Here is a 23,197-nt window from a genome sequence, read left to right on the forward strand (position 1 = left end):
TTTAAACATAACACTCGTTAATTCCACGTAAGCACAAATCGTCGTAAAGTCCACGCAGGATGAAATCGTCGTAAAGTCCACGCAGGATGAAATCGTCGTAAAGTCCACGTAGGATGAAATCGTCGTAAAGTCCACGCAGGATGAAATCGTCGTAAAGTCCACGTAAGACAACGAGGAAATAACGACGAAACCTAAAATTAAATATGGGGTTTGGAATATATGAAGTAGAAAATTAAAGATGGGGGTTTGGAATATATGAAGTAGAAAATAAGGAATATGGGGTTTGGGGTTTCGGGTTTCGGGTTTCAGGTTTCGGGTTTGGGGTTTGGGGTTTCGGGTTTCAGGTTTCGGGTTTGGGGTTCTAGGGATATATGAAGTAGAAAATTAAAGATGGGGGTTTGGAATATATGAAGTAGAAAATTAAAGATGGGGATTTGGGTTTCGGGTTTCGGGTTTGGGGTTTCGGGTTTGGGGTTTCGGGTTTGGGGTTTCGGGTTCCGGGTTTGGGGTTTCGGGTTTCGGGGTTGGGGTTTCGGGTTTGGGGTTTCGAGTTTCGGGTTTCGGGTTTGGGGTTTCTGATTCTAGGGATTTAAACATAACACTCGTTAATTCCACGTAAGCACAAATCGTCGTAAAGTCCACGCAGGATGAAATCGTCGTAAAGTCCACGCAGGATGAAATCGTCGTAAAGTCCACGTAGGATGAAAACGTCGTAAAGTCCACGCAGGATGAAATCGTCGTAAAGTCCACGCAGGATGAAATCGTCGTAAAGTCCACGTAAGACAGCGAGGAAATAACGACGAAACCTAAAATTAAATATGGGGTTTGGAATATATGAAGTAGAAAATTAAAGATGGGGGTTTGGAATATATGAAGTAGAAAATAAGGAATATGGGGTTTGGGGTTTCGGGTTTCGGGTTTCAGGTTTCGGGTTCGGGGTTTGGGGTTTCGGGTTTCAGGTTTCGGGTTTGGGGTTCTAGGGATATATGAAGTAGAAAATTAAAGATGGGGGTTTGGAATATATGAAGTAGAAAATTAAAGATGGGGATTTGGGTTTCGGGTTTCGGGTTTGGGGTTTCGGGTTTGGGGTTTCGGGTTCCGGGTTTGGGGTTTCGGGTTTCGGGTTTCGGGTTTCGGGTTTCGGGGTTGGGGTTTCGGGTTTGGGGTTTCGAGTTTCGGGTTTTGGGTTTGGGGTTTCGGGTTTTGGGTTTCGGGTTTCGGGGTTGGGGTTTCGGGTTTCGGGTTTGGGGTTTCGGGTTTCGGGTTTGGGGTTTGGAATATATGAAGTAGAAAATTTTAAGATGGGGGTTTGGAATATATGAAGTAGAAAATAAGGAATATGGGGTTTGGGGTTTCAGGTTTCGGGTTTCGGGTTTGGGGTTTCGGGTTTCGGGTTTGGGGTTTGGAATATATGAAGTAGAAAATTAAAGATGGGGGTTTGGAATATATGAAGTAGAAAATAAGGAATATGGGGTTTGGGGGGTTTCGGGTTTGGGGTTTGGGGTTTTGGGTTTGGGGTTTCGGGTTTGGGGTTGGGGTTCGGGTTTCGGGTTTGGGGTTTCGGGTTTGGGGTTTGGGGTTTGGGGTTTGGGGTTTGGGGTTTGGGGTTTCGGGTTTCGGGTTTGGGGTTCTAGGGATTTAAACATAACCCTCGTTAATTCCACGTAGGATGAAATCGTCGTAAAGACCACGTAAAAAGATTTAAACATAAATCACGTTAATTCCACGTAAGCAAAATCGTCGTAAAGTACACGTAAAGAAAAACACGGGCCTTTGTAACTGCTCGCTATTTCGTCGTAAATTTACGACGAATTTGCGACGATATGTAATCTTATATATACACCCGACCGCTCACTCTTTCTTTCCTCTCTACTTCCTCTCTACTTCCTCTCCATTTCGTAGCAATGGTAAGCCTCTCTGATTCCTCTCTAATTTGGTTAGTTTAGGATATATTAGGTGGTTAGTATAGGGAATTTAGATAGGTTTGCGGATTTTATGTTATTTAGTGTTGATTAGGTGGATAATGTTGGAAAATATATTGTTGATGTTAATTTTAAAAATTTCATTTTTTTTTTCCAGGTTCGAAAAGGAAGACTTACTGCCCATTACAGAGAGATCTTCGGTGAGCCGGGTAGTCGTTTAGACCCGGCCTCTTCTTCCGCTCCCAGTTCTTCGGGCCAGGAGACTGTCCCCGAGACTCAGTACACTCAGAGAGTCTCTGGGTCTACTTCTTCTAGTGCACCATCGGCTCCTCATGTGCCTCCTCCGATGCCTCCTCCTGTGCCTCCTCCGATGGCACCTCCGATGGTCGCTGATATTCATCCTGATCTGATGGTGCCTCCGAGTGCTCCTTACTCGCAGTACACGGTAGAGGACATTCTCAGTCTGCCAGGCAGAGAAGGTTTACCAGTCATCGATCCTGACCGACCGGACGGAACGTTGTGGTATGTTGCATTAATTTTTTAAATTCGTTTAAATATCTTTTATAACATTAAAAAATAATTTATATTTTAAATTTGTATTTTCCAGGTGGGGGGTTGACGGATGTCTTGCATCGGACGTAACCGACACGATCAAGGGTTACTTCTCCATGGCACATCCAAACTGGAGTAAGACGCCTCACTACGTCAGAAAGACGTGGTTCAAAATTTACGCTGTAAGTTTCTATTAATTAATTATATATTTTTTAATTTTTTCATGATTTATATATATACTTTCTAAAAAACTAATTGTTAATTTATTTTTTCCAACAGCAAAAATATAATTGGGCTTTGGGGATCACTGAGAGGGTGAGGAAGAAGTTTAACGCGAAAGCGAAAGTTCGCTTGTTGGACACGGTCTCCAACTGGAAGGGTGACTGGATCGTGAAGGGGTATGAGCGTGGCAAACCCGCTGAGCTCACCACGGACGTGTGGGATGGCCTCATCCGTTATTGGCGCCTTCCTGATTCGATTAGAATCGCCCAGGCTTGCTCTAACTCCCGTAACACGGTCGATGAGCACGGGAACGGGCCGATGCTTCACACTACGGGCCAAAAACCCCACGCCGGTGTCCGTTTGGAAATGGTAATTAAATATTTTATTAAATAATTTTTTTAATAATTATATTAATTTATTCTAACTTTCTTAACTGTTTTTTAGGCCAAAGAGACGGGACATCTCCCGTCTCTTATGGAACTTTACGAGAGGACCCACAAGAACAAGGCGGGCGTATTTGTAGATGGCAAGTCCGAGCAAATCTACAACGACGTAGTTGCTCGGGTTGAAGACCGCCAGACTCAGCTGACCCAGCAGTCTACCGACGGATTACCCGTCACCTTATCCACACTTGAAGTGGATAAGATTTACGAGGAGGTAAATTTTCAAAAAAATTAATTTTTAATTATTCATTTAATTTAACTTTAAATATTTACTTACAATATTTATTTTTTGTTTTTAAGGTTGTCCCTAAAAAAAAGGGACGGACATTGGGTATTGGTTCCGTCAACGATGTTCCGAGAGCGACATCGTCTTATGGTCAGCGACGGGATGATGAAGTCACGGAGCTGCGTAGAGAGTCCGCTCAGCTGCGTAACGAGTTGACCGCGACAAAATCTCGTATGGGTGGAGTCGAGGGCTTCTTAGACGTTATTGCGGCCACAAATCCGGAATGGGAGTCCATGTTGAGGAACATGCGACAACAACATCCCATTCATGGCGAGTCATCCGGCGACGTACATAACGAGGCGGATGTTACGAGGAGGAGTGATGAATTCTACCGGGCGATGAACGACCCTTAGTTTTTTTTTGTTGTTGTATTATATAAATTCAAAACTTATTTATTTATAAAATATTTTCATATGAATTTATTTTTATTTTGAATTTTAATTTATTATTAAATTAAATAATTTTAATTATTTTTTATTATATTTTAAAATTCTGTAAAATAATAAAAACGAAGTAAATTCGTAGCTAATGTACGACCTCTTTACGTGGAAATCTTACGAGGAAATGACGAGAAACAGTTTACGAGTATTTTACGAGGAAGTATTTACGAGGAAATAACGAGGAAATGTTTACGACCATTTTACGAGGAAATCATTTCGTGGTTGTTACGTGTATTTTGCGAGGAAAATCTTTCAAGGTATTTACGTGTAGATTACGAGGAACTGTTTTCGAGTTATTTACGAGGAATTGTAGCGACGTCCTTACGAGGAATTGTAGCGACGTCTTTACGACGAATCGTTCTACTTCGTCTTTACGACGAAATATATTCCTCGCTAAGTTACGACGAATTAGCGAGGAAATATGTGTTACGACGGACGTGTAACGAGCAAACGCGTTTCCTCGCTAATTCGTCGTAAAGCCTCTTTTACGACGAAATAACGAGGAAAACCGCCCTCGTTAAGATTATGTTTTCTTGTAGTGTAAACTTGAGAGCAACATATATTATTAATTATCGTAGTCCGAAACTACTCACTTCGCAAATACTATGAAATAAGCTAGGAACTCAACAATTTAAAATTTTAATTGTAGATCATATAGAATTGCTAACAATTAGCGTTAGAGGATAAACTACTAAACTATCATCTTATTCTTGTAATAGTAATATGGAAATACATTTTGTAATAAGTTGTATTGTAACCTATAGTAATACGTTTCCATGATTACGATAAAGTAACAGATCATTGACCTGTAAAATAATTACAATCAATTCATTCAGCAAGCTTTGCAGAACACTTTAAAATTGTCATCGAGCACAAGGAGTAATAAATAACAAAATTTGAAGTGTGGTAGAGATCTCTCTCTCCTCCCCTTCCTGTCTCCCATCTCAAGCCGCAAGTTTACAAATTTCAGTAGCTGCTCCGGCGTCCGGAGGCCTTGGCTCCGGCTGGGCTCGCGTTAGCTCCGGCGCCGGAGGCTCTCTCTCCCTTGGCTTTGGTTTTCCGTTTTGCTTCTCTTCCTCTCTTCTCCTCGTCCGTCGACATGTTTGAGGCCCTGGTCTCTGTCTTGCTCCAGAACTCTAGATCTTCCCGGGGAGTGATAGATCTGGCAGGTAAGATTGGTTTCATGTCTCTTGACGAGCCAGCGAGGGTTGAGATGTGAAAGGAGTCGGCTTTTAGGGTGAGGCTAGATCATATCTCGTTTTCCTTTTGTAGATCTGGTCATTGTCTCGGCGGTTCGTGGCGCGTGAAGGGTTTTATCGGACTTTCTCCACTGTTCTTCATATTATTCTTTATCTGGTGTATCGTATGGATTGGTTTGTCGGATCTCAGGGGGACGGAACTTGGTGTCTTGATTCGTCCTTCAGTTTAGCCGGTTCTCAATAGAGACATCAGTTTGGTTTGGTGGTGCGTGCTCAGTCAGCTTGGTGGTCGTGTGGCTGCGGTTTATCTGAGATTTAGGTGTATGAGGATCCGAGTCGTCGGTTGCTCTGTCGTCTATGGCGGATTCAGCCCCGTCTTCGGAGGCCTCTCTCTGTTTGTCTGGATTATCTTTTTGCAAGGTCTTTATGATTGAGTCATTCGAGGTGACTCGTCTTCTCCGTGTCCGCTTAGCCGTCTCTGTCTCGTCTCTGTCTCGTCTCTCCATCGTAGCGTAGCGGCTCAGCGCTAAGAAGACCGGGTTGGGTTCTCTTACCCGGGCTAGGGCGTCGGTTTTCAGAGCTTCGATTGGGTCAGTTGAGGCTCAACCGGCGAGGAGACCTAGTGGGATGTTAGCCTTCCCAGTGTCCAGTTGGCCAATTGGCCTCTTGAGCAGGTTAATGTTTTGATTCTCTTGCAGGACACATAGCTTCGTTCCTTGGTGGTGCTTCACCGCAACCTGTCTTTCTCGGGTTGTTTGACGCTGTTGTGGTTCTCACATTCGCGTTTCTTTCAATCCTGCCGGTGGATTCTTGTGGTGCAGCGCTTGCCGTGTGGTATGCTCCTTCCCCCTTTCATCTATCCGGTTTGCGCATAATGATCAGTGGAGAGCTCAAGCTCTAATAAGCCGTCTAACACCAGCTACTCCGGAGGTGTCGTGTGAGTTCCAGTAACCGAAGAAATGAGGTGAACGCCACCCTCTTCCGGATCACATTGAAGACTGAGAACAGTGTTGGATAGTTTAGGAATTTAGAAACTGGCTAGCGGAACGCGCCGGACGGGTAGTTGAGCGAAGCTAGCCGGTGTATTTTGACTTAAACCATTTTGGTGAAAACGAGTTTGTAATCAAAACTGAATGCCCGTTTTCGGGAAGATAAACAATAGTATATATAATTAAAAATAAAAAAATAAATAAATATCAAAAGTAGCAGCCACAGAAAACTATGCGTTTGACCTGATTAACGTAATTAATTAATTAATTTTGTCAGTTAAAATAATTTTAAATATGTAGTGGAATAGTTTAATGCAGGAGTTTTAGAAGTACTAAACGGTTGGTTGGGGTTGCCTATTAGTGAGCGTGGAAAGCACTAACGGGTTTGATGTTTTCTTTAAATCCAATACAACTTCAAACTGATCAACTGTCATTTTGACGACGCTGTGCAGCGTCTCGTGCCGTACAATATTTATTTTATTTTGCTCGTCTTTTCAACCTTATTTTATTGGAGTAATTAATTTTCATATGTTTATGACTTTTTTTTGGTAAGGAGCATTATGCATAGAGCAGGTCGGTTGAGATTTAGTGAAATGCACAAAACAGAAACTCGTCGTTGCTTGAAATACAAGTTTTAAATCCAATACAAAATTCTTAAAAACCTAATGAACACTATACTAACGTAGAATGTATCGGCCATACCTTAACAGTACTGTTGTAGTTGACTTTACAAAAATTAAAGTATTATTTTTCATAATTATAACAGTATAGACAAATGAGTAAAACCCAAGATGCATGCAACGACTTGTCGCTGTAAATTTAATGTAGTAAAACCTTCAGCATTGCATAGAGATTCAAATGAATTTTCCAACTATCTGGTTTGATATTTATATATATTAGCTGATAAAAATATAAGTGGATTTCCAACAATTTTTTCGGAATCTTTCATATAAGAGACCTTTTACCTTTTCTGTTTTATAGTTTTCACATTTTTATTTTTCTCAATTTTTAATTCTTTTAAAGACTCTCTAAGATGCTCTGAGCTTGCTAATGACTTTATGTAATATGATTTTCTATCGTCTTCTTGCTATTATTGCAGCTGTCTCTCCATACCCTTACTTTGATTCCATACCCTTACTATGATTAAGAACTTTATGAACAATGAAACACAAAAAAAACTTAACAATCATATCACATCATGTTTAGTGTGGTTCAGTGTACCAAACCCAAATGATACATACATATATAAGCATATTATTATTATTATTATTATTATTTTTAATACTTCAATGTCAAAGCACTGAAGTATTAGTATTACTAGTAAGAAGTGTTTTCATCGATCACGTAAGAAAGAGTAATGTCCCACTCCGATTATCCGCTGCGTTGGATATCAATTTTTTTTTTGTTACAGAACATTATTATAACACTTGATGAACTTCCAATGGGTTATTATAACATTTAAATATGATAAATTAGAATTATAAATTAAGCAAACTTGAACTTTTTTTTCTTTTGCACTCCTTTCTTCGTTTGCAAGTTTTTTCTACAAAATGATCGAACATTAGTTATAAAGACAACAAAAGCAAAGTGGCATTTTCTTTATTCACTAAAATTATTAAACTAGAAGAATAAATCATCCATTGTTATAAACTTAAAGACAAGTAGACGACATAAGCAAATTGGCATTTGCATAGCTGCATTTATATACTAAAAAAACTAAAGAGAATAGGGACGCGACTTCTCGGAGCTGATTGAGGCCAACGAACCATTTTCCGTGTCCATGTGCCGCTTCACATGTGTGCGGCGTAATCTATATGCTGAATCCTTATTTAATGAATTGTTAGGTTAAGCTAATGATTTTACACGATCCTACACCACCATTATGTACTAATAATTAAATATTATAATCATTATTCGCTATAAAAATGTATATATCTGTGATTTGTCAGTAGAAAGAAATAAGATTTTTGAATCAAATTTACAAATGATTGTTAGGGCCTGATTGGTTCAAACGCAGCGGTTGTGGTTGCGGTTGCGGAAGTTTGCGGATGCGGATGGTTGCGGAAGTTTGCGGATGCGGATGGTTGCAGAAGTTTGCGGATGCAGATGGTTGCGGTTTCAAGAGATTTGTACGACTGGTTCTGCGGTTAGAAATTGATGCGTTTACAGGGTACTTATGACTGGTTAATTACCAAATGCAACAGCGGTTAAATAATAAATTAACAATATTTACATTTTATATAATTATAAAAATATCAAAAATCATAATTTTATACTAAATATAAAAAATATATTTAGAAAGTTATAGTTTTAAATTTTTAAAAATTATAGAAAAAAGTTTTATTTTAAAATTTTAAAATATTAATTAAAGTATAATAGATATATTTTAGTATTTTTATAATTTCAATTTAAAATTTTTATTGAATATTTTTATTTTTGTATTTATATTGTTTTTTTTTGAAAAGAAAAAAAATTATCCTCCCGCAACCGCAAACGCTAGCTCGAACCTGCAACTTTTGAATTTAAGAGGTTTAGAGCGATTTGGAGCGGTTTGAAGCAGTTTGGAGCGGTTTGAAACGGTTTGGAGCGGTTTGAAGCGGTTTGGAGCGATTGTTGCCAAACGCCAACAACTGCTACCAACCGCAAAAGCTGCGTTTGTGGGTGGTAGCGTGAAAACCAGTCATACCCTTAGTACGTACACTACAACAAAACAGGGGGATTCTGATGGCCGAAATCGTCGGAAATTCGTCGGAATAGTCCGATTCCGACGAATTTCCGACGAACCCGTCCGTCGGTATCGGTTCGTCGGAAAAAAAAAATTCGTCGGAATTTCGTCAGAACTTCCGACGACTTTCTGACGAATACCGAGAAACGTCATTCTGACGAACTTCCGACGATATTACGATGCGGATACACGAGACCAGAGTTCATCGGAAAACAACGTACCGACGAAGAACGTTCGTCGGACAATTCCGACGTAGAGTGTTCCTCGGTTTATTCCGACGGACAATGGTCGTCGGCATATACCGACGGACATATATCCGTCGGAATATACCGACGAACCACGTTCGTCGGATATTACCGACAGACAACGTTCGTCGCAATATACCGACGGACAATGGTCGTCGGTATATTCCGACGGAAATGTGCTTTGTCGGTAAATTCCGACGGATATATGTCCGTCGGTATATTCCGACGACCATTGTCCGTCGGTATATACCCATTTTTTTTTACAAATTAATTTTGCATTTTTATATATTTTTTTATATTAATAAATTTAAAAAATCGAAAATTTAAAACTAATAATATTATAAAATTTAAATTCATAAAAACCGAAATAGGAAAAAAACATTCATAAAGTTTAAAATTCATACAAACCGAAATAGAAAAAAAAAACATTCCGAAAGTTTTAAAAAGCCGAAATAAACTAAGATGAACTCGAAGACATCAAACGATCTAGCTTCTGCATAATCTCGGTGTTGAACTTCTTCTGGGATACCAACTCAGCAAGGATAGTGGCATTCTCCGAAAGGATAGTGGTGTTCTGCTCCTCCAATGCCCCAATCCGTTCATCTTTGTCATGTAGCTCCTCGAGAATCATGGGATCGGCATACGGAGCTTGCGAAGAAGATGCCGGATACGAAGAAGCACGACGGGCCAACCCAACTAAACGGCCTCCTTTCCTTTTAGGAACCGCCTACAAAAATATTTAAAGTAAGTAAATAGGGACAAGTAAGTAATCGACATTATAAAAAAAATATATTAATAAAAAAATTACCTTTTCAACCATCTCATTTATTTGCAATAGAGACATGTTGGTTAAAGCTCTTGTGGAGTCGCCGTCATCAGAGAGAGGCTGAGATTGAGAAACTATCTCAGCTTCCACCAAATCAACTACACCTTTGATTACGGGGTCCTGAATTTGACCCGTCGTCTTGTTAGTGTGAGCCACCTTAATGAGTTGGAGACGATCAACGGGATTACCGTCATTTGCTTCGATCTAAAAAAACCGCCTTTATTAGCCAAGAAATATATAAAATATTTATTTAAAAATATAAAGATAAATAATAATAAAAAACTTACAAGTTCATCCTCCTTAGTAGACATGGAGCAAGCGCCGAGGTTGTGCACATACATACCTTTCCCGCCACGATCGCTCTTCCGGTTCCTGGAGTTCCTAGAAGACGTCTCTGCAGTGTCTTCCTTCTCCCAATGAGCTATCAACTGCTCCCACACCGTCCCGTTGATGAACCGTGGCTTCTGGTTCTTCTGCCAAACTGTCTTCCACGCGTTTATCTGCTTTGTGTAAGAGTCCATGGCCTTTTTGTTGAATTTCTTACGGACTGTTTCCGTAAGATCGGAGTGCCAATTGAACTCTTGCTACAAAACAAACACAATTTAATAAGTAAATATATGTAAAAAAATGTAAAAATTTTAAAAAAATGAAGAGTTACTATACCGCAAACTGACGAAACCACAACTCTCGTTCGTCGGAAGGGATCACACTCCACTTTGGATATCCAAAACGGAGCATGGAGTACATCATCTGGTTGATGCTCCGGCTAATGCCATTTTTCGACTTGGTGAACCTTTAAAAAAAATACAAGTTAGCAAGTTAATTAAAGGAAAAAATATAACGGTACAAATAAAAAAAAATACTAACCAAGTGCTATGGCCTCGTAGTGGGTTGGGTTGGAGAAACGGGAGATGCTCTCGACCTGGTTGTTGAACCAATAGATGAACCGGCATGACCTCCGGATCCTGTTGAGCAGCAGAGTGAGGGGCAGAGGGAGCTGGAGCGGGAATATATGCGGGAACCGAGTCATGAGACGATACCGATGCACGGGAACCGCTCACCGAACTACGTCGAAGACGGGCTGCGGGGCGGGCTTCATCCTCGGCCCTAAAAAAAAAAATTAACCCATCAAACATAGTTTATTAGTGGAAACTTAAAAAAAATTATAAAAAATTTCAAAATTTGTATTATACATGATTTACATATATATATATATATATATACAAAATTATAAAAAATTTATAAATATAGAAAAATGTTGTTAAAAATTTATAAATGAAGAAAAATGTTGTTAAATATTTATATTTTTTTTAAAAAACGTTTTATTATACATAGTTTATTAGTGGAAACTTAAAAAAAAATTATAAAAAATTTTAAAATTTTTATTATACATGATTTATATATATATGTATACAAAATTATAAAAAATTTATAAATATAGAAAAATGTTGTTAAAAATTTATAAATGAAGAAAATGTTGTTAAATATTTATATTTTTTTTTTTAAAAATGTTTTATTATACATAGTTTATTAGTGGAAACTTAAAAAAAAATTATAAAAAATTTTAAAATTTTTATTATACATGATTTATATATATATGTATACAAAATTATAAAAAATTTATAAATATAGAAAAATGTTGTTAAAAATTTATAAATGAAGAAAAATGTTGTTAAATATTTATATATTTTTTTAAAAAACGTTTTATTATACATAGTTTATTAGTGGAAACTTAAAAAAAATTATAAAAAATTTTAAAATTTTTATTATACATGATTTACATATATATATATATATGTATACAAAATTATAAAAAAATTTATAAATATAGAAAAATGTTGTTAAAAATTTATAAATGAATAAAAATGTTGTTAAATATTTATATTTTTTTTTAAAAAACGTTTTATTATACATAGTTTATTAGTGGAAACTTAAAAAAAATTATAAAAAATTTTAAATTTTTTATTATACATGATTTACATATATATATATATATATGTATACAAAATTATAAAAATTTTATAAATATAGATATATGTATACAAAATTATAAAAAATTTATAAATATAGAAAAATGTTGTTAAATATTTTTAAAAAAATTTAAAAACGCTTTAAAAAATCAAAAAACGTTTTTAAAAATCAAAAAACGTTTTTAAAAATTAAAAAAACGTTTTAAAAAATCAAAACAACGTTTTTTAAAATCAAAAAACGTTTTTAAAAATCAAAAAATGTTCCAAAAAAAAACTAAAACAACAATCCAAACAACAATCCTAACTTATATATCCTAAACTATCCATTCAATCCTAAAATTTTCAATCAAACAACCTAAAATCCGAGATCAACTTCCAAAACCCTAAACAATTGATAAAAAAAAAGTTTGGGATGATTCTTACATGATTTGGGGTTTGGGGAAGAGATATGAGGGTGAGGAGAGGATTCGCCGGTGAAGAGAGGTGGAGAAAGGCCGGAATCGCCGAAGAGGAGAAGAAATCGCCGGAGTGTTTGTGAGAGAGAGAGAGAGGCCGCGGAGATAACGAAGAAGAAAGGATAAGGGTTTTTATTTCCGAGGATTCTGACGGACACGGGTTCGTCGGTATTCCGTCGGTATAATTAAAATATACCAAATGCCGATTCGCGAAAATTTTCAAGCGGTTTGGTTCTCCCGGGCTAATTGAAATTCCGACAGAACGTGTCCGTCAGTATTTTCCGACGGACACATTCCGTCGGTATATTCCGACGGAATTCCGACGACTTAGTGTTTAGGGTGTTCATTTCAAGTTTCTAAATGCAAAATCCAAATCTTTGATAATATATATAGTATTTGCATAAAGATTTAACAATAAAAATGTTTTATAACACGATTTTACACAACAACATTTTTTTTGTAGTGTAAGCTTATATAAATATGATTGTATAAGTATATAATGTTAAGATGAGATGTTATGAAAACAATGATATGCATACATAAATATTTTAATGAGTTGTTATATTTGAACGGTTGCGATCTAATATTATACTAAACACTTATTATGTGTTATTTTCATAGTTTTGGCATCTAAATTTATAGATTTTTATGATTGAAACTTTATAGAAAAACATGTCGTCGGTATTTCGTCGGAAAATACCGACGCCATTCCGACGAACTGGGCAAGTTCGTCGGAATGTCGTCGGTATTTTCCGACGAAATACCGACGACCTTTACAATTTTCAATGAAACCCGTTGTCGTCGCTATGTCGTCGTTATATTGCGAGGGATTTCCGACGGACCATTAAAAAAAAAAAAAAAAAACTAATTTGAATCTTCTGAATCTTCATCAAACTCCCCAACCTCGGCTTCCGGCTCTAAATGTACGACAGCATCATGTCCAAACACAGTCAAATTCTCAACGAGTTGAACATTTTCCAAATCTTCAACTGCCTGGGCGTTGCTGGTAGACTCTGGTTGCAATGGTTCATCATCATCAGAAGTTCCATCCACTCGTCCTCTTGGGTTGATTTGCGTTACAGTAACCCATGGATCATCTCTGTACGTCACCCGAGGGTAACTGATGTAGCACACCTATACATATCAATTATACAAGTATTAGTTCAATATATAACATTAATTAATTATATTGGTAAAAAATTATGAATAGATTGACATACCTGATCAGCTTGCGAACCAAGAATGAAGGGATCATAATATTGAAGTTTCCGCCGCGAATGGACTGATGTAACACCAAACGCGTCAATCTTCACTCCTCTATCTGGGGTCGTGTCATACCAATCATAATAGAATACTACACAACGCAATCCAACCATTCCAGGAAATTGGATTTCCAATATTTCTTTTATGTTGCCGTAGTAGACATCGTCACCAGAAGAAGATGAAACACCAGCATCATATGTTGTCTTAGAATGACCTTTCCTTGTGAATGCATATCCTCGCGTACAAAATTTAGGATATGATTTGACCACATAGTTTGGTCCCTGCACAAATTCGCGTATCCAATCATCGAACACAAGACCTCTGGCCAAACCATCATTCACCTATAAAAAAAAAACATATATGATTGCAAAATTAATTAGTTTATATATATTAAATTTAAACTAATCATTTGCATAGGGTGATATGATATATGACTCACATAACTACGAAGCCACGCAGCAAATCCGTTATCTCTAAGTTGTCGAACCTCATCTTCTGTTGCATGCCTGTGAGTCATACGCAACTCCGCCATATATACACTATATACAAAAATATTATCAATATGAAATAAATTTATTGAATATTAATCTAACAATAAATGAATAAATATTTTTACCTCTCATATTGTAGAACATCTTCACAGTTGGTGAGCAAATATGTTTGCAAATGAGCGTGCTCAGTGTCCGTAAGTCTCCGCTTCGTGAATTTTCCACTAAGTCGTCCTATTTCCTTGAACATGCTTGGGACAGTAATATGATATGTTGCTCTCTCCCCTCTATCGTCATGCCGAGCAGGTCTTCGGTGTTTTGTTTGCACTTCTGGTGGAAAATAATTTTCAGCAAAGATTGCAGTTTCTTCATTGATCACATGTGCCACTATAGATCCTTCAACCCTGCTTTGATTTTTGACCATCTTCTTCAGATGATGCATATAACGCTCAAAAATATGCATCCATCTGTACTGCACAGGACCACCAAGTTCCAATTCTCTTGCGAGATGAATAGCAAGATGTTCCATTACATCAAAGAATGATGGAGGAAATATCTTCTCAAGGTTGCACATGCTGACTGGTGCGTTTGTCTTCAAATTATTAATACCCTCTTCAGTCACTACTCTGCTGCATAAGTCGCGGAAAAAAACACTAATCCCTGCAATTGCTTCATGAACATTACGTGGCAATAATGCGGAAAAAGCAAACGGAAGGAGGCGCTGCATAATTACATGACAATCATGACTCTTCAAGCCAGTAAACTTTCCTTCGCTTCTATCAACGCAGTTCCCCAAATTTGATGCATATCCGTCAGGAAATTTCACTTTATCTGTAATCCAATCAAAGAACTCTTCTTTTCTAGCACCATCTAGCCGATAAATGGGAAAAGGGGCCGTACCGTTCTCATCAACGTGAAGTTCAGAACGATCACAAATATCGACTAAATCCAACCTTGACTTCAAATTATCCTTCGTTTTACCTTGGATGTTAAGGACTGTGTTCATCAGATTATCGAAGAAGTTCTTCTCAATATGCATGACATCTAAATTATGCCGCAATAGATGACTCTCCCAATATGGCAGATCCCAGAAAATACTCTTTTTGTGCCAGTTATGTAGCTCTCCAACCGCATTGACTCGAATGTTTTCATGTCCACCTACATCTGGCGTCCTTTCTGCATCAAAATACCTAAACTGCTTCAACAAATCTTTCCCACTAACTTCCTCAGGTGGACCATCAAACACCTGCTTGTTCTTCGTAAACGAAGTCTTACTCCTGCGGTATGGATGATCAGGTGGTAGAAATCGTCTGTGACAGTCAAACCAACACGTTTTCCTTCCGTTCTTTAGTTGGAAAGCATCTGTGTCATCTTGACAATATGGACATGATAGCTTCTCATGTGTTGTCCATCCAGATAACATACCATATGCTGGAAAGTCACTTATTGTCCACATAAGTACTGCCCGCATCTGAAAGTTTTCTTTGCGCGAAACATCGTATGTCTCAAAACCATGTGCCCATAGTTGTTGCAACTCATATATTAGTGGTTGAAGAAACACATCTAGTGATCTTTTAGGATGATCTGGCCCGGGGACGAGAATTGAGAGAAACAAAAACTCTCGTCGCATGCACAAGCTCGGCCGTAAGTTGTACGGTGTCACAATAACTGGCCATAGAGAATACTGCCTTCCATGCTTTCCAAATGGGCTGAAACCATCAGTAGATAATCCAAGATAAACATTTCTTCTCTCTTCCGCAAATTCTGGATATGTTGACTGGAAATGTTTCCAAGCCTTTGCATCTGAAGGATGTCTAATCTCACCATTTGTGGAATGCTCTGCATGCCATCTCATTGCTTTTGTTGTGCGCTCACACTGATACAACCTCTTCAATCTTTCCGTCAAAGGCAAATACCACATTCTTTTGAATGGGATCGGAACTCTTCCCCTCGTCTCCTGATAACGAGGTTTCCCACAAAATTTGCATACATTCCGTGTCTCATCCGCTCTCCAGTAGATCATGCAGTTGTCAATACATACATCTATCACTTCATACGGTAGTTGAAGACCTGCAACAAGTTTTTGAACCTCGTAGTATGAACTCGGTGCAAGGTTATCCTCAGGTAGAATACCTTTGACAAAATCAGTAATCGCATCCATACATTCTTCAGCCAAATTATAGTCTGTCTTAATACCCATTAATCTAGTTGCAGATGATAAGACTGAATGACCATCTCTACAATTTTGATACAAAGGTTGTTTTCCTGCATCCAACATGTCAAAAAATCTCCTAGACTCGGGGTTTGGTTCTTCCCCTCTATAATGATCATGTACCATCTGCTCAGTACCTACACCATAATCTATATCCGTTCTAGATTCTTCTAACCTAATATCAGGCTGAGGTTCACTAACAGGCTGAGGTTCGCTAGTACTACCATATTCATAACCAGTTTCCCCATGAAGGTACCAAACTTTATAATTACGTGAAAACCCTTTCATATACAAATGAGTCCAAACATCAAATTCTTTTATAACCTTATTATTATTGCAAGAAGAGGAGGGACATCTTAACATACCACTTTTTGCATCCGGTTGCTGTTGAACAAGCCTCATGAATTCTCCTATCCCTTGAACGTATTCTTCCGTAAGCAAATTGGTGTTCGGATCCAAATGAGGTTTATCCATCCACGAACGATAATAAACTTCTGAAGACATGATTTTCACGGAATTGTTATGACTAAAGAGAATGAAGAGAGAATGAAGTGTGAATGAGTTGAATGAGGAGGGGTTGTACTTATAGGAAATTGCTTACGGACCTCCGACGACTTTCCGACGAAATTCCGACGGATGTAAAGCAGTCCGTCGGAATTCCGTCGGAGTTGTCCAATCCCAAACGGCTATACAACGGTCATATATATTTGTCGGCAACGGTCACATGGTTCGTCGGAATTCCGTCGGAAAATACCGACGGAATTCCGACGTCTTTGCTGTTAATCGGAATGTCGTCGGAAATTCGTCGGAATATACCGACGAACTTCCGACGACTACAACGGTTACATTTTTTATCAGAATGTCGTCGAAAAGTCGTCGGAAAATTTCGACGAACCATATTTCGTCGGAATTCCGTCGGAAATGGCCGACGGAATTCCGACGACTTAATTTTTTTGGATTTCGTCGGAAAGTTGTCAGTATTCCGTCACAAATGTCCGACGACCTTGGTGTCCGTCGGAACCTCCGTCGGAATTCGGTGTGTTTTCTTGTAGTGGTAGTCCAAAGATTTGGAGTTAATTTTGAGCTCGACTATCACTTAGGCTGTAGATGGAAACATTTTCAACCTCTTTATTTAGGGCTTCTTAACTCTTCTTGTCCGGTCATGTTTTCACGTTGCATTTCATTTCAAATCCTTTCTCAGTGATATATAGCGAAACGAGAGAAACAACCTTTTCCCACGTTTAGTAAAGGGGGAGGGTATCGAACCTTGGTCATGTCAATGTGTCGGGAATAGTGGACACCATGATTTACGAGCCATTTGCAAAATAAAAATGATCCTATTGGCCTGTAGGACCTATTTTTTTTGGAGTGAAGATGGGTGAGAGAGGAGAGAGGAGAGAGGAGAGAGGAGAGAGGAGAGAGGAGAGAGGAGAGTCAAATGTGGCCATTTGTATCGTTGTATCAATCAATGGCCACACATTGGAAGAGTCTTTCTCTCCTTTCACAGATTCTAAGGGTCAAAAGCTATACATATAGGGCCCGGTCTTATAATTTTATAACTATATAAAGTGCATTTCTTGGAACCTTATGTGTTACTTTTTTCTTGTCACAGTTCTTTGTCTCTTAGCTATTGTTTTTGGTTTGTTATACAGTGTGTACACTTATTTTTCAAATCTATATACATTTTGCTTAACAAGTGAGTGAGACGCTATAGTCCATAAGTTAATCTAGAAACGTTATGTTTTCTCCCTTTCTATAGATTTATCACACAATATAGTATGGTACGTGACGTACGTCTCATATACTAGGTAAAAAGTCATGTACAATAAAAAAACAAAATTGAAAGAACAAATCATTGGAAATGCCATGGTTAAATGGTTAGTGTATATTGATAACAATATCGCCAATTTAGTTCTGGATGTCTGATCACCAATTTAAATTAACGACTTTGCTCTGCCGTGAGTGATCCGCTAATCATATGCGTACTTACGTTAAGAGTATCCGATCATATAAATTTCAAAGAAAAAAGTACCCGATCATATAACGTTCACATATAATATTATAAACATCTACAAAATATATTCTGCTTGTGAAAAATATTAATTTGTTGTAGCCGTGGTAAATATTAGAGGGATGGCATTATTATCCTAGTCTCCTAGTCTTGGATGTAGGACTCACAAAATTTCTCTAAATTTTGATCCGGTAAACAAAAAATATTGGATATCCGTAACTCTACGAACCACGTCAAATATTGATATGAAATATCCGTAAGAAACAAATTAAATCACAAATAGTAATATTTTTAGAGCTAACAAAAAACTAATATTTTTAGGAACGAATATCTGATCCATTATATGCATATATATACATATATTAAAAAATTCATGTATTTTTATACTAATATGATACTTTTATAAAGTTTTTTTTAAAAATTATTTGTTAAATTTATTATATTAGTTACTAGAATTTTATAAGGTATTTTTTTTAAAATAAAATATTGTTATTTTATATTATTTTGGATTTTTATTATTTTATTTGTACGGATTAATTGGATATTTAGTTAAAAATCTAAAAAAAATCAGATATCCGGAACACTGAATATTCAAGTGGTTATGGATAAATCAGTCGGATAATTGATTATTCGGATGAACATATTGGATCATGAGTACCATCAAAATTTTGGACACTCAATATGTGCCCATCATTACCTAGATATATTGAATCTGCAATCCATTTCGAAATTCTGTAGGGACTGGATATGAATCAGAATGATAAAATTTTAGATATGTCAAAATTGGATCGAGATATTTATTTTAAAATTCAGATATCCAGATTCAAAACTTTAAATTTTACATTATGAATAATGTATACCAAAAAAATATTTTTGTGATAAAGGAAAATTAGCGTATTCAAATGTTAAAACATCAAGCATAATTTTTACTTTATGAATAATGTATACCAAAAAAATGATTCAAACCAGAACAACTCATTTACCAACGAATGCAAAAAGAACGGCATATTAGTGTATCACATGAATAAAAGAAGAAATTTGACTAAAATTCTAATATAAAAATGTAATTGGGAAAATATAAATATTTCAAAATAAGGAAGCAAAATATTTTTTTGTTGACCAGAACAAAACCATTTTTGTTTTGATTTTTTTTATGATAGGAGAAAATTTTATTCATTTGTTTCCTTTTTTTTCTGTTAGTTTGTTAAGATTTTGTTTTATGATATTTATTTTTTTTCTGTTTCCTTTCTACTCTACATATTTATTTTTAGTATTTAAATAATATGTTTTACTTTAATTTTGTAGTAAGTGTAGAGTAAAACGAAATCCAGGTATTGCCGTATTAGACCTTGGACCATGTTTTTTTTGACCTGGAGTGTGGACCATGTTGGGTGGACTGGAAGACGTGTTTCTTAACTCTCGCTGAATAAAAAACAAAAGAGATTCTCCTTTTTGAATAATGATATATGCTTTTTTTTTGCTTAAAGATATATGCTTATTAAAAAAGAATAAGAAAATGTATGAAAATAATTTATATCATAAATATTCCAAGCCTCATAGATTTGGACTTTACTTGCAACAAAAGTTTAAGGAAACTGGAAAAGGAAATTAGACTGAAATAAAAATTCTCAAAACATATCATTTACAAACAAGACTAGTGTTTTCTCCTACGCACCAAAATGACTGTGTTTTAAATTATTTGATGATAAAACCGTAATTTTTATAGTTATCAATCAAAATAAAATAATTTAATTAATTAAATATTCTGTAAATATGGATAACCCTGAAGTGTTGCATTTAAATAGAAAGGTTGTAAACGGTAAAATATTTTTTCTCATGTTTTAGCATAAATATATGTTTTCAAGTATTTTATGTTTAGAAATTGAGAAATATACCAACACGTAAAATATACTTAAAAGTATTATATCTGATTCATTCAGTTTTCTTTGTTTTTGTCTTGTAAGTAAATCTTCCATAAAATATAAATCTGCAATTTTAATATAAAAAAGTAAGGGATAATTTGCAAAATACTCTATTATTAGTTTAAATTTTGAAAAATACATATTTTTTTTTTTACTTTTTGAAAACTACAATTAGTTAATCATGAAAAGACATTTATATCCAGATTAGATATTTCAATAATTAAAATGTCAATTCGAAATTATTAATAATAATAGTAATGATAATAAGATAACTTTTTATGTTTCAGATAAATCTATCTTGAGATGAATATATTGTTTTATTATCTAAAAATTTAAGTGATTTGTTTTGACTTTATCATTAAGCTTCTATGTTATAATTTAATTCACGTTATTTTTTAGCAACTGTTTTGCTGTATATAAATTCTTGTCATGAGGAATCCACGCAACAACAACGACGTAGCTATATGGTTTATGGCGCTTTTAGGAAAATCAAAGCAATTGTCTGATTCTTATCTTTTACAAATTTCTTTTATTTAAATTGTTTAGATAGAAATAGAGAAATACATGACTCAAAAAAATGGAAAAAAAGCAGAAGAAGAACAAACACATAACAAATTTAAAATCAATAAAAAAAAAGTTGTTGCTTGAAATTACGTTCATCTGTGTATGATGGAGTTGGAAGAAAACGAGAATTTACTAAATTGAATTACACTTAACGACATGGGTAAAAAATGAACAAACTTCTTAATGAGAAGAAAAATAACCTATGAAACTAGAGAAAAAATGCTTTGAATCATTGGAAGGAGACGAGACGCATCTAGCTTGTTTCCCTTATTCCAAAAAATTAAAAAAAGTTAAGATATTGGATATATATTATAAATATTTCTTTATTTTAAAAACAATCTTATATTCTTGTTTGTTTGAGAAAATCTTATATTCTTGTTGAAACTATTTTTTATAATTTTAAATAAATTCTGATGATAAAAATTGATAGTAATATTAAATATTCAAATTGGACAATTTAGTAAATTCATATGTACTAAAGTGTATTTTTCAAAACATTTAAATAATGGTGTAGTTTTCAAATTAAAATCTCAAGTAAGTGTATTTTTTCAAATTTTCCCAAAAAGCAAAGTTAAGATATATTATGACAAAAAAATTATTGAATTGTATACTTAATGTTTTTGATTTTGTGAGACATAATATAAAGAGAGAGACCCAATAGGAAATTTATTTATAAAAAAGGAAAATCTATATTTAAATGGTACAATAATCACATTTAAGTTTTTTTTCACCATTTTTCTCAAACACGTCCATCTTCCTCCAAGCTCCAATAGTCTCTGTATATTTTTTTAATGGTACCCTTGTTTATTCTTTCATTTCTGTTTTGTTTTTTTTATTATTAAAGTAGCAAACATAAAATTGAGCTTTCAAAATAAAAATATATTTGCATTAGTTGCAAATATTAATTTTAAAGTATTTCTTAAATGAATTGGGAAAATACTTGAAAATCTGATTTACCGTCTCTATTTTAAACATTTCTGCAAATGTTTCTTAAATGAACAAAATTAAAGTGTTTGCATTTTATCCATCTGTAGCATATAAATAACATAATTTTCCTAAAAATATGAAAATCAGTTTATAGATAAAAGAAGTAGAGAAATACTTTATTACCTTTGTTGCTGATAAATTGGTGGAGTTTCATGAAACTATGAGAATATAGACACACGTTTGAGAAGATTTTTTTACTATTGATCATTTAAATTTTCATAGTCAGAATATTTGAAAATCTCAGATAAGAAGATAAGTTATAAAGAGAAAAAAAAACAGTTTGATTATGAAACGTGGAATAAAAATTCCGAGATAGTTGGAATTACAGGAAAATAGGAGATAACACAAAAAAAAAATCAATCGATTGTTTTTAGTTTTTTTTTTAATTTTCTTTAATAAAAAAATGTCATGTGTCAGAATTTTAGTGGATACATGATTTGTGCTTTAGTTTATAAGATATTATTTATTAGAGGTTGGTGACAGGGAAGTTCCAAAGCACCCATTTAAATCTTCAAACTGAAATGAATGGTATTAAAATGGACAATAAAGTGTGTGAAGAACCTTGTCTTCTTCAGTATGTTCTTTTTTAATCGGATGCAACTTTGAAGATTTACAGTGGAAGAGCAACTTTGGAGATTTACAGTGGAAAGCAACTAATCGAATAGATGATCAACCTACCAACTCATTTTTAGAATGGTGATGATTAGTTGAGATTTAACTTACTATTTTAGTTATATTTATTTTAAATCAATAATCTTGATATAAAGTTATTTTTAAAGTTAAAACCTAGGTACATTGTCTAAAGCTTCATTTTTTGTTTGTTCATGTTTTATTTATTTTTGTTTTAAAACAATTATTAGAGTGCTTTAAAAGTTGTAGTATTTTTCTACAACAAAATAATATATACCTACTACAATAAGAAATACATACTAAATTCTACGGCGAAACTTCTATATCTACAGTCCAACCAATTATCTCTAATATAAAATGTAATATCAGTTTAAGCATCTTTTCAATGATCTAGTAAGAGAATGTCTCTTAAAAATATATTAATAAAATTTAATAATTGATGAAAAAAAGAAGCATAATGTGAGAGACACTTCTTTTTAGATACTCTGAACAAACAAAGATACACCACTATTCACAAATAGTCTTTTTAAGTTTTTGTCACAAAATAGCATAAAAAAATGATTAAAATAGTCTTTTTTTTATTTTGAAATTTTTAATATTTTTAAATTTGAAACTCTATCCCCAAAACTCCACCCCTTAACTCTAAACCCTAAGTTTAGATTAATTAACTCTAGGGTAGAAATACTTTTTTACCCTTTAATAAAACTTATTTTGGTCATTTTTTTCATTGAGAGCTATTTTTGTGACAAAAACTTAAAAATAGTTATCTTAGGGAATTGGACAATTCTCCCAAATAGTTTTTTTTTTTTAAATTTTTTGTTACAAAAATAGTCCTCAAAAAATAAA

This window comes from Brassica napus, chromosome C3 (genome assembly GCF_020379485.1).
Source record: "Brassica napus cultivar Da-Ae chromosome C3, Da-Ae, whole genome shotgun sequence".
Classification (NCBI taxonomy): Eukaryota; Viridiplantae; Streptophyta; class Magnoliopsida; order Brassicales; family Brassicaceae; genus Brassica; species Brassica napus.